This window comes from Panicum virgatum, chromosome 2K (genome assembly GCF_016808335.1).
Source record: "Panicum virgatum strain AP13 chromosome 2K, P.virgatum_v5, whole genome shotgun sequence".
Classification (NCBI taxonomy): domain Eukaryota; kingdom Viridiplantae; phylum Streptophyta; class Magnoliopsida; order Poales; family Poaceae; genus Panicum; species Panicum virgatum.
In genome coordinates, this window is record NC_053137.1 from 54,333,538 (window position 1) to 54,339,537 (window position 6,000).

The window sequence follows — 6,000 nt, forward strand, 5'->3', positions numbered from 1 at the left end:
TTGGCAAGGGCCGAAAATGAATTTGATCTCAAAGTGAAGAAAGTAAGAAGTGATAATGGAAGTGAATTTAGAAATACAAGAGTTGAAGAGTTGTGTGATGGCAAGGGGATCAAGCATGAGTTCTCATCCAAGTACACGCCGGAACAAAATGGTCTTGTTGAGAGGAAAAATAGAACTTTGATTGATATAGCAAGATCAATGCTCTCCGAGTACAATGTTTCGGATAGTTTTTGGGCTGAGGCAATTAACACCGCTTGTCATGCTTCAAATAGGCTATATTGTTATAGAGTTCATGACAAGACTCCATATGAGCTGCTTGTTGGAAGGAAGCCAAATATTTCTTACTTCCGAGTCTTTGGTTGCAAATGCTATATTCTAAGAAAAGAAACTTGGTTATCAAAGTTCTAAAGCAAGTGTGATGAATGATTTTTTCTTGGATACTCATCTTGTAGCAAAGATTATCAGGTTTACAATAAAACTCATGGCATTGTTGAAAAAAATATATGATGTGGAGTTTGATGAAACTCAAGGCTCACATGAAGAAAACGATAACCTTGATGATGTGAGGAGTGATGGCTTGAGAAATGCAATTAAGAATATGTCAATTGGTGATATTCGACCAAGAGAAGAAGATGAGAAAGAAAATGATTTATCTATCCCTATTAGAGTAATTCCGTCTACCTCTACTCCTGCTACAAATGATCAAGCTGAACCAATGGATCAAGCTACTCATGATGATGATTCTCATGCTCAAGATCAACCGGGCTCATCTACCTCAACTCAAGAGCCCATAGCTCCACCAAGAATTCATCATGCCATTGCAAAGGATCACCCCGTGGATCAAATTATGGGTGACATTAGTAAGGGTGTCCAAACTCGATCTCGTGTTGCTTCTTTTTGTGAACATTATTCTTTTGTATCTTCTTTTGAGCCTAACCGTGTAGATGAAGAACTTATGGATCCGGATTGGATGAATACTATGCATGAAGAGTTGAATAACTTCACCCGGAATCAAATTTGGGACTTAGTTGAGAGGCCCAAGAATTATAATGTCATTGGTTCTAAATGGGTCTTTCGAAACAAGCAAAATGAAGATGGAATTATTGTGAGAAACAAGGCAAAATTGGTGGCTCAAGGCTTCACTCAAGTCGAAGGTTTGGATTTTGGTGAAACTTTTGCACCTGTAGCTAGACTTGAAGCCATAAGGATTTTGCTAGCTTATGCATGCTCACACAATATAAAACTTTTTCAAATGGATGTAAAAAGTGCTTTCTTAAATGGTAGAATTAGTGAACTAGTGTATGTTGAACAACCTCCCGGATTTGAAGATCCTAAGAAGCCAAATTATGTGTACAAGTTGTCTAAAGCTCTCTATGGTCTTAAGCAAACTCCTCGGACTTGGTATGAGAGACTAAGGGACTTTCTTGTTTCTAAGGGTTTCAAAATTGGGAAGGTTGACACTACATTGTTTACTAAATCTATTAGAAAAGACTTATTTGTTTGCCAAATTTATGTTGATGATATTATCTTTGGTTCTACTAACCCAAACTTTTGTGAGGAATTTGGTGACATGATGTCTAGAGAATTTGAAATGTCCATGATTGGTGAATTGAGTTTCTTTCTTGGACTTCAAATCAAGCAACTCAAGGAAGGCACATTTGTGTGTCAATCTAAATATATGAAGGATATCTTGAAAAAATTTGGTATGGAGCGCTAAACCAATCAAGACACATATGGCTACTAATGGACATCTTGATCTTGATGAGGGTGGTAATCCGGTTGATCAAAAGCTTTATAGATCTATGATTGGAAGTTTGCTTTATTTGACCGCATCTAGGTCCGACATTATGTTTAGTGTTTGCATGTGTGCTAGATTTCAAGCTGCCCCAAGAGAATGTCATTTGACCGCTGTCAAGCGCATCTTGAGATATTTGAAGTTCACTCCAAATATTGGCTTATGCTATCCAAAGGGTGGTCACTTTGATTTGGTTGGTTATTCGGATTCGGACTATGCTGGATGCAAGGTTGATAGAAAAAGACTTCCGGTGGTTGTCAATTTTTTGGAAGATCTCTTGTTTCTTGGTATTCAAAGAAACAAAATTTGGTTGCTCTCTCAACCGCCGAAGCAGAATATATTTCAGCCGGAAGTTGTTGCGCTCAATTATTGTGGATGAAGCAAACTCTTCTTGATTTTGATGTGAAATTCAAGGAAATTCTCTTATTATGTGATAATGAAAGTTCTATGAAGATTGCTTCAAATCCGGTTCAACATTCAAGAACAAAGCATATTGATATTCGCTATCATTTTTTAGAGATCATGTGAACAAGGAAGATATCAAAATGGATGGAATTGGCACCGAAGATCAATTAGCGGACATATTCACTAAGCTTTTGGATGAAAATCAGTTTTGCACGTTGAGAAATGAGCTAAATGTCATTAACTTCTCAAATGTGGCTTGAAAACAAGTGCATATGCTATTTGGCTCTCCATTGCATTCCTTACTTTGTATTTTTTGCATTTTTGGTGCATTTTTGGGCTATTTTTGCGTTTACCTTGATCTTGCAAGTTTTATTCAATTTTTTTGATCAAACTTGTGTATATTACTCCTTGGAAGGTTTTCTCACTGGTTTTGCAATTTTTGAAATTTTCTATGAGCCATGGTCCCAAATCAAATTTCAATTGTGGAAGTTTAAGTGGATTTCTGGGCTATCTGGAAAGTGCATCGCGGACAGTCAGCGGGTAAGAAGCGGACGGTCCGCCCGTGGTTGGAATTTTTGGACAGAATGATAGCAGAAAGTTGGTGGCAGAAAATTTGTGAGGCGGACGGTCTGCTACTAGACTGCGGACGGTCCGCTTAAAGGGAGCTGACCACAGTGTAAAACCAAAAAAAAAAGAAAGAGGGGAGCGGACGGTCCGCCAGAGCATAGCGGACGGTCCGCCAGTGCTGGACCCGCGTGGGACCAAGCCGACCATGGCCTTTTATGCTCCACATCCCTTTCTTCTTTCTCAAACTGGCCACTCTCCGCCAGAGCTCTCTCTCTCTCTTCTCTCAAGCACGTGAAAAAGACACCAAGGGGGAGGGCATTTGGCGTGATTCCCAGACGGTCCGAGCGCATCCCCGGACTTTCCGCGAGCTCCTCCACCATGTCCAATCCGTATTTCATTGAATCCCCTCCCATGTTCTTGGATTTCATCATTGGAATGAATTAGAGTTTGAGCCTCTGATCTGAAATTGGACCTTGGATTCTTGAAATTTTTTTGGGGGAACTTGTTGCTAGTAGTATGGAAGTACCTCAGTTAAAGTTTGGTTGATTATTACGGAGTATATTTCAGTTTGTGGTGGATCAAAGCTTGTGGCGCCTCTGAGTCGCGCGCGCCTGAACAGTAGGTGGGGCGGACAGTCCGCCCTTACTGGACAAGGCTGATTTGTCTTGTTTTTTTTGGCTAGTTACAATTTGATGATCAATTGTTCTAATCTAATGAATACTATGGATGGTTATGGGTACTCAGGCCTGTTCGAAGGTTTTTCTCCGCTGCTACATCAAAGCTTACAAAGGCAAGTGCATCAAAAAGGCAAAGAAGCGATGATGATCCGAATGATGAAGATTATGCTCCTAATCAGAGTGATCTAGCTGTTGAGTCCTCTACTGCAGAAGATAGTGATGAGTCCATGGAAGGTGCACATGGAAGTGATGATGATAAAGTTATTGATGTGCAATCCATGAACCTGCCTGGCAGACATTGGACAGCCGAGTCATATGCAAATGCAAGATCAGTAAATCAACTCCATCAAGATCGAGATACAAATGCGTTGTTTTTCAAAACTCAGGTACAACAAGATGTCTTCTTTAGTCATATGCTCAAGAAAACTGTGTTCAGTCATCAGACTATTAATCTAGCATATATGAGTAATCAAGCAGTCATGGTTGACTTAGTACCTAAATTTGAAAGTATGGGATTAACGAATTTCTTTCAGCATAGATGTGATTGGAATGAAACAATTATCCGCCAATTCTATGCAACCTTAGAGATTGATTTAGTAGAAGAAAAATTATGGTGGACCACTGGAAAAAAGACATATTATGCAACCTTTGCTCAGTTTGCTGGTGCGAATGAGTTAGATTATGAGTTTATTACAGCTGAGGATAGTGCCAATATTGTGCTGGAAAATCCTATGAATGAGGATGATTACCCCATGTTTTATGAGTCTGCTCGGTCAGGAATTCATCGTTCTTTTGGTAAAACTCATGGTCTTAAACACCATCCTGCTGTGATCAACAAGATTGCAAGAGTCACTTTTATGCCAAAGAGTGGAAATAAAGATAAAGTTCATGGTCTCTATTGGAATGTGATCTCTCATATCATGAATGGAGACAAGATAAACATTATTGCTCTCATCATGGATCAAATGGCAGAGTTGAGGCTAAATCTTGAGATGAATCTATATTTTGCTCCCTATATCATGTCTATAATCAAGGCCAAGACAAACTTTAGGGGTCCTTGTGAGTGTAAGCATACTCTATTTAGGCCATTCAAGAATGAGACTGCATTTCTTCAGAGGCCATTGACTGCATTCCCTCCTGAGCCTGAGCCTAAGTCTGAGCCTGAAGGTGATGAAAATGAAAATGAGGGTGATGAAGTAAATATGGGTGAAGATGAAAATCAGGAGGCCATGCCACCTCCTCCACCTCCTATGTAGCAGCAGTGGGCGCCTCCAGCTGGATATTTTGATCCATACTTTGCAAACATGCAGCAGAATATGAACACTCAGATTGAGGGGCTTGCCACTCAGATGCAAAATCAAATGAACTTGGGATTTCAGACAATGTGAAAAAATTTTCATCAGCACATGAATGCAGGATTTCAATCTTGTGGGCAACATATTCAGAATACCATGTATCAGCCCATGATGACTCAATTGCAGCATGTTCAGGAGACTCTGCACTCAGATATTGCAGCCCTTGATACTCGCTTTGATGATTTGCCTTCTTCTGAGCAGTATGAGCAGCTTGTGGAGCGCCAGCAGCAGTTGCAACAGAGCTTCAACACATTCAACACCACATTCACGGGCTTCTCTGATCATTTCTACTCGGTGTATCCGGCTCCAGTGCCTCCTCCTCAGTTTCATCCACATCAGCCTTTGTACCCGCCACCACCGCCTCCGCCGCCGATGGATGATTGATGGCTCTTTTTGGAAATTGATGCCAAAGGGGGAGAGAAAGAAGCAGTTAGGAAAATCATGAAGGAGTGATTTAGGGGGAGTTCATGTTTCATTTCGATGATTGAACCTTGTGTGATTTGTGTTTGAACTCATCATGTTGGTTGGACTTCTTGCATTGTATGTTTATTCTTTCGCTTGCATGAACTTGTTGGTTGAACTTGGAACTTGTTTTGTAATATGTGGTGAACTAAGTTGATTCGTGTCTATCTTTTGAAACCATGTGGTTGTTTCAAGTTCTTGGAGATTTGAGGTATATATATATATATATGTGTGTGTGTGTGTGTGTGTGTTTTGTGTGCCTCGATTTCCACTTGTAGGGGAAACTCCGTCAAATTTTTAAATTCATAAATATGTGCACTTGGTCTTCATTCAAGTTTATATGCACATATCAAGGTGGAGTTCTCTCTACTTATTGAACTAAGGTGAAATTTATCCATATCTTATTCTGAAATTTTTAAGAAAAATGGGTAATTTCTACCAAAGTTCAATTCCAAGTCTACCTTATGCCTTGTGTATAAAATTGACTTGAAAACTCTTTATCACTCTTTTTAAAGTGTTGTCATCAATTACCAAAAAGGGGGGAGATTGAAAGCATCTAGGCCCCTAATTCGTGTTTTGGTAATTAATGACAATATTTATGGACTAATGATTTCTTGAGAGAATTTGTATAGAAGGTTGGTCCGTAAGAATGTGTGCATGAGTGGGTGCCATGAAAAGAATTGGAGATATTGATTCAAAGGAGAAACTCAAGGCAAAGGTACATGATAGGGCCTTTCTA